The sequence below is a fragment of the Giraffa tippelskirchi genome, chromosome X, assembly GCF_054371585.1.
Source record: "Giraffa tippelskirchi isolate mGirTip1 chromosome X, T2T-mGirTip1v1.2.pri, whole genome shotgun sequence".
NCBI lineage: Eukaryota > Metazoa > Chordata > Mammalia > Artiodactyla > Giraffidae > Giraffa > Giraffa tippelskirchi.
Genome location: NC_137289.1, coordinates 57,946,445 through 57,957,068, shown reverse-complemented (window position 1 = coordinate 57,957,068; position 10,624 = coordinate 57,946,445).

Genomic DNA, 10,624 nt, shown 5'->3' with positions numbered 1-10,624 from the left:
GACCACTTATGGAATGACACAGACATCAGAAGTGGAAGCACAGAGAGGTCAGGCAACTTGCCTAAGATCACACAGCTCTTTGTTGGAAGCACAGAGGGGTCAGTAAACTTGGCGAAGAACACACATCTCAGAAGTGGAGGCACAGAACATTCGTCACCTTGCCTACCAGCACACAGCTCCTAAGTCGAAGCACAGAGAGGTGAGGAAATGTTCCTAAGATCATGTAGCTCGAGCTAGAAGCCTCGAAGTCAGGTAGTGTGGCCTAAGATCAGAGAGGTCTTAAGGGGATGCACAGAGAGCTTAGAAACTTTACTGAAGAGCACACAGCTCAGACCTAGAAGTGATTTGAGCGAGACTGCCTGACCTCCCCCTGCTTCCTCTTCAGAGCTGTGTTAACTAGGCAAGTTGTCTGACCACTCTGCTTCCGTAAGTGAGCTCTGGGATCTCAGGAAAGGTGCCTAACATCACTGCTCTTCCAATATTTGAACCGTGTGATTGTGTACATTTTGCCTGGCCTCTCTCTTCTTCCAGTTATGAGATGCCATAGCTTAGGGAAGTTGTCTAACCTCTCTTTGCTTCCACTTTTGAGCTGTGTGATAGACAGGATAGGCAACTTGTCTAAGATCACACAGCTCCAAAACGTAAGGACAAAGAGGACAGGCAACAGGATGAGGATCGCAAAGCTCAGAAGAGGAAGCACAGACAAGTTAGACAACTTCCCGAAGATATGACAGCTCATAAGTGGAAACACACAGAGCTAGAGAAATTCGTTAGGGTCACCCAGGTCACATATGGAAGCCCAGAGAGGTTAGGTCACTTTCCTCAGATGACAGAGCTCACTTATAGAAGCAGAGTGGTCAGGCAACGTACCTCAGAACACACAGATCAGAAGAGGAAGCGGAGAGAGGTCAGATGTGGAAGGTCAGACCACTCAGGTCAGGTCGCACAGCCCATCACTGGAAGCATGGACAGGTCTGGCAACCTGCGTGGCCTCGCACAGGCTCAGAAGTGGAAACAGAGAGGTTGAGAAACCTACCTGTGATCACACAAATCAGAAGTGGAAGCACAGAGAGCTCAGACCACTTCATTCAGCTCACAGAGCTCTATGTTGGAAGCCCAGAGAGGTTAAGCAACTTACCTCAGATCACACAGCTCCTAAGTAGAAGCAGAGACAGGTCGGGGAAATTGCCTAAAATCACACACCTTCCACATGGAAGCACAGACATTTCGGGCAACTTTCCTAAAATCACAGAGCTCAGATATGGAAGAAGAGACTGGTCTGGCAACTTGCCAAGTTAACAGACCTCTGAAGACAAAGCAGGGAGAGGCCATCCAGCCTCCTTAAGGTCACCCAACTCAGATGTGGAAACACAGAGAGGACAGACCACTTAATTCAGCTCACAGAGCTCAGACGTGGAAGCACAGAGAGGTTAGGCAACTTGCCTCATATCTCACAGCTCTTGGATGGAAGCACAGAGAGGTCAGGAAACTTGCCGAAAATCACATACCTCAGAAGTGGAAACACAAGTGGTTGGTCACCTTGCCTACCAGCGTACACAGCTCTTCAGTGGAAGCACAGAGAGGTCAGGAAATGTTCCTAGGATCATGTAGAAGCGAGTCGGAAGCAGAGAGGGGTCAAGCAACATACCTAAGATCACACATCTCACACGTGGAAGCCCAGAGACGTCAGACCACTCAGGTAAGGTCACACAGCCCATCCCTGGAAGCATGGAGAGGTCTGGCAATCTGCCTGGCCTCACACAGCTCAGAAGTGGAAACAGAGAGGTTCAGAAACTTACCTGAGATCACACAAATCACAAGTGGAAGCACACAGAGCTCAGACCACTTCATTCCCGTCACCGAGCTCGACGTTGGAAGCACAGAGAGGTTAAGCAACTTACCTAAGATCACACAGCTCATAAGCAGAAGCACAAAGAGGTCAGGAAACTCGCTTAGGGTCACAAACCTCAGAAGTGGAAGCACAGAGAAGTTAGGGAACTTGTGTAACATCACACAGCTCAACAGTGGAAGCACAGAGAGGTTTGGCAGTTTGCCTAATCTCACACAGCTCTTGGAGGGAAGCACGGAGAGGTCAGGAAACTTGCCTAAGATCACATATGTCAGAGGTGAAAACACAAGCGGTTGATCACCTCGCCTAGCAGCGTACACAACTCTTAAGTGGAAGCACAGGGAGGTGAGGAAATGTTCCTAAGATCATGGAGAACCGGGTTGGAAGCACAGAGAGGTCAAGCATGTAGCCTAAGAACACACAGCACCTAAGTGGAAGCACAGAGTGGTTCGGCACGTAGCCTAATAGCACGTGGCTCAGAAGTGGAACCACGGAGAGGTTAGGCAACTTGACTCAGATAACACAGCTCAAAAATGGGAGCACAGGGAGGGCAGGATGCTTGCTTATGATCACCCAGCTCAGAAGTGGAAGCACATACAAGTTAGGCAACATGACTAACATCATACAGCTCATAAGTAGGAGCACAGACAGGTCGGGCAACTTGCCTGGGATCACACAGCTCAAAAGTGGAAGCAGAGAGAGGTTAGACAACTTGCCTAAGATATGACAGCTCATAACTGGAAGAACAGAGAGGCCAGGCAAAATGTATCACCTAACACGGTTCAAATATTGGAAGAGCAGTGATGTTAGGCAACTTTCCTAAGATCACAGAGCTCACTTACGGAAGCAGAGTAGTCAGACAACTTGCCTAGTTAACACAGCTCTGAAGAGGAAGCGGGGAGAGGTCAGGCAGTCTCGCTAAACTCACCCAGTTCAGATGTGGATGCACAGAGAGGTCAGACCACTTATGGAATGACACAGACATCAGAAGTGGAAGCACAGAGAGGTCAGGCACCTTGCCTAAGATCACACAGCTCTTTGTTGGAAGCACAGAGAGGTCAGGAAACTTGGCGAAGATCACACATCTCAGAAGTGGAGGCACAGAACATTCGTCACCTCGCCTACCAGCACACAGCTCCTAAGTCGAAGCACAGAGAGGTGAGGAAATGTTGCTAAGATCATGTAGCTCGAGCTAGAAGCATCGAAGTCAGGTAGTGTGGCCTAAGATCAGAGAGGTCTTAAGGGGAAGCACAGAGAGGTTAGAAACTTTACTGAAGAGCACACAGCTCAGACCTAGAAGTGATTTGAGCGAGACTGCCTGACCTCCCCCTGCTTCCTCTTCAGAGCTGTGTTAACTAGGCAAGTTGTCTGACCACTCTGCTTCCGTAAGTGAGCTCTGGGATCTCAGGAAAGGTGCCTAACATCACTGCTCTTCCAATATTTGAACCGTGTGATTGTGTACATTTTGCCTGGCCTCTCTCTTCTTCCAGTTATGAGATGCCATAGCTTAGGGAAGTTGTCTAACCTCTCTTTGCTTCCACTTTTGAGCTGTGTGATAGACAGGATAGGCAACTTGTCTAAGATCACACAGCTCCAAAACGTAAGGACAAAGAGGACAGGCAACAGGATGAGGATCGCAAAGCTCAGAAGAGGAAGCACAGACAAGTTAGACAACTTCCCGAAGATATGACAGCTCATAAGTGGAAACACACAGAGCTAGAGAAATTCGTTAGGGTCACCCAGGTCACATATGGAAGCCCAGAGAGGTTAGGTCACTTTCCTCAGATGACAGAGCTCACTTATAGAAGCAGAGTGGTCAGGCAACGTACCTCAGAACACACAGATCAGAAGAGGAAGCGGAGAGAGGTCAGATGTGGAAGGTCAGACCACTCAGGTCAGGTCGCACAGCCCATCACTGGAAGCATGGACAGGTCTGGCAACCTGCGTGGCCTCACACAGGCTCAGAAGTGGAAACAGAGAGGTTGAGAAACCTACCTGTGATCACACAAATCAGAAGTGGAAGCACAGAGAGCTCAGACCACTTCATTCAGCTCACAGAGCTCTATGTTGGAAGCCCAGAGAGGTTAAGCAACTTACCTCAGATCACACAGCTCCTAAGTAGAAGCAGAGACAGGTCGGGGAAATTGCCTAAAATCACACACCTTCCACATGGAAGCACAGACAGTTCGGGCAACTTTCCTAAAATCACAGAGCTCAGATAGGGAAGAAGAGACTGGTCTGGCAACTTGCCAAGTTACCAGACCTCTGAAGACAAAGCAGGGAGAGGCCATCCAGCCTCCGTAAGGTCACCCAACTCAGATGTGGAAAGACAGAGAGGACAGACCACTTAATTCAGGTCACAGAGCTCAGACGTGGAAGCACAGAGAGGTTAGGCAACTTGCCTCATATCACACAGCTCTTGGATGGAAGCACAGAGAGGTCAGGAAACTTGCCGAAAATCACATACCTCAGAAGTGGAAACACAAGTGGTTGGTCACCTTGCCTACCAGCGTCCACAGCTCTTCAGTGGAAGCACAGAGAGGTCAGGAAATGTTCCTAGGATCATGTAGAAGGGAGTCGGAAGCAGAGAGGGGTCAAGCAACATACCTAAGATCACACATCTCACACGTGGAAGCCCAGAGACGTCAGACCACTCAGGTAAGGTCACACAGCCCATCCCTGGAAGCATGGAGAGGTCTGGCAATCTGCCTGGCCTCACACAGCTCAGAAGTGGAAACAGAGAGGTTCAGAAACTTACCTGAGATCACACAAATCACAAGTGGAAGCACACAGAGCTCAGACCACTTCATTCCCGTCACCGAGCTCGACGTTGGAAGCACAGAGAGGTCAAGCAACTTACCTAAGATCACACAGCTCATAAGCAGAAGCACAAAGAGGTCAGGAAACTCGCTTAAGGTCACAAACCTCAGAAGTGGAAGCACAGAGAAGTTAGGGAACTTGTGTAACATCACACAGCTCAACAGTGGAAGCACAGAGAGGTTTGGCAGTTTGCCTAATCTCACACAGCTCTTGGAGGGAAGCACGGAGAGGTCAGGAAACTTGCCTAAGGTCACATATGTCAGAGGTGAAAACACAAGCGGTTGATCACCTCGCCTAGCAGCGTACACAACTCTTAAGTGGGAAGCACAGGGAGGTGAGGAAATGTTCCTAAGATCATGGAGAACCGGGTTGGAAGCACAGAGAGGAAAAGCAAATAGCCTAAGAACACACAGCACCTAAGTGGAAGCACAGAGTGGTTCGGCACGTAGCCTAATAGCACGTGGCTCAGAAGTGGAACCACGGAGAGGTTAGGCAACTTGACTCAGATAACACAGCTCAAAAATGGGAGCACAAGGAGGGCAGGATGCTTGCTTATGATCACCCCGCTCAGAAGTGGAAGCACATACAAGTTAGGCAACATGACTAACATCATACAGCTCATAAGTAGGAGCACAGACAGGTCGGGCAACTTGCCTGGGATCACACAGCTCAAAAGTGGAAGCAGAGAGAGGTTAGACAACTTCCCTAAGATATGACAGCTCATAACTGGAAGAACAGAGAGGCCAGGCAAAATGTATCACCTCACCCGGTTCAAATATTGGAAGAGCAGTGATGTTAGGCAACTTTCCTAAGATCACAGAGCTCACTTACGGAAGCAGAGTGGTCAGACAACTTGCCTAGTTAACATAGCTCAGAAGAGGAAGCAGGGAGAGGTCAGGCAACGTCCCTAAGGTCACACATCTCAGATGAGGAAGCACAGAGAGATCAGACCACTTATTTAATGTCACAGACATCAGAAGTGGAAGTAAAGAGAGGTCAGGCAACTTGCCTTAGATTACACAGCACTTTGGTGGAAGCACAGAGAGGTCAGGAAAGCTGCCTAGGATGACAGAGCTCTTAATTGGAAGCACAGAGAGGTTAGGCACTTTGCCGAAAAGCACATGGCTCAGAAATGGAAACACAGAGCGGTTAGGCAACTTTCTTAAGATCACACAACTCATAAATGGAAGCACAAAGAATTCAGGAAACTTGCTTAAGATCAGACAGCTCAGGCGTGGAAGCACAGTGGAGTTAGTCAACTGGCCTAATTTGGGTGCAGTCTCAAAAATGACAGAATGAACTCTGTATCCAAGGCAAGCCATTCAATATTACAATAACTCAAGTCTATGCCCCAGCCACTATTGCAGAAGAAGCTGAAAGTGAACGGATCTACGATGCTTCCAAGAGCTTCTAGAACTAACACCAAAAAAAGATGTCAGTTTCATCAAAGCAGACTGGAATGAAAAAGGAGGAAGTCAAGAGATACCTGGGGTAACAGGCAAGTTTGGCCTTGGAGTACAAAATCAAGCAGGGCAAAGGTTAACAAAGTTTTGACAAGAGAATGCACCTGTCTTCCAGCACACAAGGAAAGACTGTACACTTGGACATCACCAGGTAGTCAATACCGAAATCAGGTTGATTATATTCTTTGCAGCTGACGATGGAGAAGCTCTATACGGTCAGCAAAAACAAGACCAGGAACTGCCTGTGTCTCAGATCATGAATTCCCTATTGCAAAATTTAGACTTAAACTGAAGGAAGTATGGAAAACCATTAGACCGTTCATGGATGACCTAAATCATATCGCTTATGATTATACAGTGGAAGTGACAAACAGATTCAAAGAATCAGACCTGATAGACACACTGCCTGAAGAACTATGAACGGAGGTTCGTGACACTGTACAGGAGGCTGTCATCAAAACCATCCCCAAGAAAAAGAAATGCAAAAAGGCAAAATGGTTGTCTCAGGAGGCCTTACAAATAGCTGAGAAAAGAAAAGAAGCAAAAAGCAAAGGAGAAAAGAAAAGATATACCCAACTGAATGCAGAGTTCCAAAGAATAGCAAGGAGAGAGAAGAAAGCCTTCCTCAGTGATCAATGCAAAGAAATAGAGGAAAACAATAGAATGAGAAAGACTAGATATCACTTCAAGAAAATTAGAAATATCAAGGGAACATTTCATGCAAAGATGGGCAAAATTAAGGACAGAAATGGTATGGACCTAGCAGAAGAAGAAGTTATTAAGAAGAGGTGGCAAGAATACACAGAAGTACTATACAAAAAAGATCTTAATGACCCACATAGCCACAATGGTGTGATCACCCACCTAGAGCCAGACATCCTGGAATGTCAAATCAAGTGGGCCTTAGGAAGCATCACTACGAACAACTCCAGTGGAGGTGATAGAATTCCAGGTGGGCTATTTCAAATCCTAAAACATGATGCTGTTATGTGCTGCACTCAATATGCCAGCAAATTTGGAAAACTCAGCAGTGGCCACAGGACTGGAAAGGGGCAGTTTTCATTCCAATCTCAAAGAAAGGCAATGCCAAAGAATGTTCAAACTATTGCACAATTGCACGCATGTCACACGCTAGCAAAGAAATACTCAAAATTCTCCAAGCTAGGCTTCAACAATATGTGAACTGAGAACTTCCAGATGTTCAAGCTGGATTTAGAAAAGGCAGAGGAACCAGAGATCAAATTTCAAACCTCTGTTGGATCATAGAAAAAGCAAGAGAGTTCCAGAAAAACACCTACTTCTGCATTATTGACTACACCAAAGCCTTTGACTGTGTGGACCACAACAAACTATGGAACATTCTTAAAGAGATGGAGATACCAGAGCACTTTACCTGCCTCCTGACAAATATGCATGCAGGTCAAGAAGCAACAGTTAGTACCAGACATGGAACCAAGGACTGGTTCCAAATTGGGAGAGGAGTACATCAAGGCTCTATATTGTAAACCTGCTTATTTAATTCCATGCAGAGTACATCATGTGAAATGCCAGGCTGGATGAAGCATGAGTTGCAATCAAGATTGATGGGAGAAATATCAATAACCTCAAATATGCAGATAACACCACCCTTATGGCAGAAAGTGAAGTAGAACTAAAGAGCCTCTTGATGAAAGTGAAAGAGGAGAGTGAAAAAGCTGGCTTAAAACTCAACATTCAAAAAACTGAGATCATGGCCTCCGGTTCCATCACTTCATGGCAAATAGATGGGGAAACAATGGAAACAGTGACAGACTTTATTTTCTTGGACTCAAAATCACTGCAGATGGTGAATGCATCCACAAAATTAAAAGATGCTAGCTCCTTGGAAGAAAAGCTATGACCAACCTAGATAGCATATTAAAAAGCAGACACATTACTTTGCTAACAAATGTTTGTCTAGTCAAAGCTATGGTTTTTCCCATAGTCATGTATGGATGTGAGAATTGGACCATAAAGACAGCTGAGTGCCAAAGAATTCATGCTTTTGAACTGTGGTGTTGGAAAAGACTCTTGAGATTCCCTTGGACTGCAAGGAGATCCAACCAGTCCCTTCTAAAGAAATCAGTCCTGAATATACTTTGGAAGGACTAATGCTGAAGCTGAAGCTCCAATTCTTTGGCCCCCTGATGAAGAACTGACTCATTGGAAAAGACCCTGATGCTGGGAAAGATTGAAGGCAGGAGGAGAAGGGGACGACAGAGGATGAGATTGTTGGATTGCATCACCAACTCGATGGACATGAAATTGAGCAAGCTCCAGGAGTTTGTGATGGACAGGGAAGCCTGGGGTGCTACCAGGGTCTCAAAGTGTCAGACACAACGGAGTGACTGATCTGAATTTAACAAAGCTACGATATAGAAGCACAGAGAGGTTAGACAATGTGCCTAAGAGCACACATCTCAGATAGGGAAGCACAGAGGGTTGAGGCAATTATCCAAAGATCACACAGCTCAGAAGTGGAAGCACAGTTGGTTAGACAACATGCTTAAGATCACAGAGCTCAGAAGTGAAAGTACAGAGTGTTTATACATCTTGACTAAGATCACAGAGCTCAGACCTGGAAGAACAGAGTGTCAGGCAACCTCCCTGACATTACACAGCTCAGAAATGGAACCACAGAGAGGTCAGGCAACTTGCCTAAGATCACACAGCTCACAAGTGAAAGCCCAGAAAGGTTGGGCACCTTGACTAAGAGCCTACAGTTCACATATGGAAGCACAGAGATATTAGGCAAATTGCCTAAGATCACACAGCTCACATTAAAGCAGAGAAATCAGGCACCTTGAGTAAGATCACACAGCTCAGTGTTGGAAAAAAAGAGATGTCAGGCAACTTGCCTAAGATCACATAGCTCAGAAGCAGAATCACAGAGAGTTCATGCAACTTTCATTAGAAGATATAGTTCCAAGGTGGAAGCACAGAGAGGTCAGGCAACTTGCCTAAGATCACACAGTTCACAAGTAAAAGAACAGAGATGTCAAGCAACTTGACCAAGATCTCACAGCTCAATAGTGGAATCACAGAAAGATCAGGCAACTTGCCTAAGATGAAACAGCTCAGAGTGGAAACACAGAGAGGTCAGGCATCTTGCTTAAGATCACACAGCTCATAAGTGAAAGCACAGAGAGGTTAAAACCTAGCCTAAGGGCACACAGCTCATATATGGAAGCACAGAGAGGTTAGGCAACTTGCCTAAGATCACATAGCTCAGATATGGAAGCAGAGAGTGGTCAGACGACCTGCTTAAGATAACAGAGCTCAGAAGAGGAAGCAGGAAGAGGTCAGACAACTTGCCAAAGATCACACAGCTCAGATGTGGAAGCACAGAGAGGTTAGTCACGTTGCCTACCAGCACACAACTAATAAGTGGAAGCACAGAGAAGTCAGGAAATTTTCCCAGGATCATGTAGCTCAGAGCTGGAAGCACAGAAAGGTTAGGTAATTTGCTTAAGATCACACAGCTCTTAAGCATAAGAAGAGAAAAGTTATGCACTGTGCTTAAGAGCACACAGCTCATACATAGAAGCACAGAGAGGTTAGGCAACTTGCTTAAGATCACACAGCTCAGAAGTGGAAGCACAGAGATGTTAGGCACTTTGCCTAAGAGCACACAGTTCATACATAGAAGCACAGAAAGGTTAGGCAATTTGCCTGATACCACACAGCTCAAAAATGGAGGCAAAAAGAAGGCAGGCAACATGCTTAAAATCACACAGCTCAGAACTGGAAGCACAGAGACATCAGGCAACTTTCCTAAGATCATACAGCTCAGAAATGGAAGCACAGAAGGTCAGGCAACTTTCCTATGATCGCACAGCTCAGTGGTAGAAGCACAGAGAAGTGAGGTGACTTGTCTAAGAACTCACAACTCAGAATTGGAAGCACAGAGAAGTTAGGCAACTTGCCTAAGATCACAGAGCTCAGAAGTGGAAGCACATAGAAGTCAGGCAACCTGTATAACATCACATAGCTCTGAAGTGGAAGAACAGAGAAGTTAGGCAACTTGCCTAACATAACACAGCTCAGAAGTGGAAGAACAGAGAGGTCAAGCAACCTGTCTAAGATCACTCTGCTCAGAAATGGAATCACAGAAAGGTTAGGCACCCTGCCTAAGAGCACACAGCTCATATACGGAACAACACAGAGGTTAGGCAACTTTCCTAAGATGATGCAGCTCAAGTGGAAGCACAGTGAGGGCAGGCAACTTGACTGAAATCACACAGTTCACAGGTGGAAGCACAAAGAGGTTAGGGACCTTACCTAAGAGCATACAGCTCATATACTGAAGCACAGAGAAGTTAGGCAAATTGCCTAAGATCACACAGCTCAGAAGTGGAAGCACCGAGAGGTCAGGCAACTTGCCTAACATTGTACAGCTCAGAAGAGAAAGCAGAGAGAGGTCAGACAACTTGCCTAAGATCACATAGCATCTAAGTGGAAAAACAGAGAGGTC